This window comes from Capsicum annuum, unplaced genomic scaffold, assembly GCF_002878395.1.
Source record: "Capsicum annuum cultivar UCD-10X-F1 unplaced genomic scaffold, UCD10Xv1.1 ctg72367, whole genome shotgun sequence".
Classification (NCBI taxonomy): domain Eukaryota; kingdom Viridiplantae; phylum Streptophyta; class Magnoliopsida; order Solanales; family Solanaceae; genus Capsicum; species Capsicum annuum.
The window spans coordinates 1-1,715 of record NW_025882275.1 but is presented as its reverse complement, the minus strand read 5'-3'; the positions used below and the strand labels follow the sequence as shown (position 1 = coordinate 1,715).

Below are 1,715 nucleotides of genomic sequence, written 5' to 3'. Positions count from 1 at the left end.
AGGAAACTTGCAGAAATGCTCCAAAAGGTGCCCTTGTTAGAGGTAAAATATTCTCTTCTTTCACATATTTGTCCTCTCTCTTCTTCAAATTGTCCCTGATGCCTCTTCAAGCTAATTACTCTTTAGAACAAGAGTTTTCCTTTGATGGTCAATTTCATGAGTACTTTTCTTTCCTGCAGTCGCTGTCCATAACAATCCGAGGGACCTCACGTGATGTATGACCTCTTGGACAATTTCTGCCCCCAAGTTTAAAAAAATTGAAGTTACAGCAAACGGATGCACGCCTCTTTGTCTTGTGGTTAGATGCAGTCAGGAAAATCCCTCTGTTCAACTTGCGAAGCTTGTCTCTTGTCTTGGACCTTATTTCAGATGATCTTCTCATCACAGTTGTGCATTCTCTTCCTCATTTGGTAGAGCTGGATCTTGAAGACAGACCTTTTACATTGTCATCGGTAGGGGACTTGACCAACATTGGACTACAGGCTCTGAAGTTCTGCGAGTGTGTCTAATTTCCCTCTCAATTGTTCGAAGTAAAATGAATTGTCCTGCTTCATTTACAAGAGTGGACAATAAAGGCATGTTCCTTGTTTCTGAAGGTTGTAAAAGGTTGGAATCAGTGAAACTTGGTGGGTTTGCAAAGGTTACTGAAGCTGGATATTCGTCAATCCTGTACTCATGCTGGAATCTGAAGAAATTTGAAGTGTTGACTTCACCTCTATTATCAGACTCGGTGATTGATAGTATGACAGGAGTTGCAAGGTCCGTAGTTGAATTAAGGTTGTCATCATGCAGTCTTCTAACTAGTGAAGCTTTGGAGCATTTGTCCTCGTTTCGTAAGTTGGAGGTACTTGACACAAGTGGGTGCGAACACATTGGAGATCAGGCTCCCTTTTACATATCAAAAGTTACTACACTCACAAGACTAAACTTAGCAAAAGCTCGCATCACCGATGTGGGTCTTGCTCTTCTCGGTGCGGGAGACTTACCAATTGTGCAGTTGTGCATCGGAAAATGTGAGAAAGTAACTGACAAGGGAATTAAGTCTTTATTTCATGCCGATAGGAAAATTTGCAAGACGTTATCGGTGTTGGATGTTGGTTACATTCCCAAAATAACTGATGCAGCACCATTGCAACTGCTGCTAAGGCATTAACTGATTTATCTTTAAGGTTCTGTAATGGAGTCACTGATGCTGCGGTGCAGATGCTGATGGATCGACCAAACCACAACAGTAGTCAACTACAAATGCTTGATCTTGGCAGCTGTCGAGGTTTGTCTGCTGAGGCCATAATGCTACCTCTGCCCCTGTATGCTTTCCATCGTTTGCGCTGGCTCGGTATTGGACTTACTGACATAGTTGCTAAGAGAGGCATTTTCTCGGCAATCTACGAGGCGCGACCCAGGCTTGTTGTGTGCGGTGTTTGCTGTGAATTTGGGTGCTGTGATGACTGGCAATGGCACAAAGTCCGATGACGGAAACTTAGCTTTTTTCCCTTTTTTTTAAGGCATTGTTGTGCTTTATTTGCTATGTATGGTAATCAATCTTTTGAATTACAATAAATATCAAATGCCTTTTTTTTTTGGACCTGCATTTGTAATTCTTCATTAAGTATCAATTCATTGCCACTAGCATCAATTGACATCACCACTTGGACACACCATTGCTATCTATATGTGAAACAAACACCTAATGTTGTTATTTTCACTCTCTTACC

The 1,715-nt window shown here is 41.6% G+C and overlaps 1 pseudogene; it reads left to right on the top strand.

Moving 5' to 3' along the window:
• Positions 1-94: 94 nt before the first annotated feature.
• LOC124894260 lies at positions 95-1,602 on the top strand (annotated as a pseudogene).
• Positions 1,603-1,715: the final 113 nt, after the last annotated feature.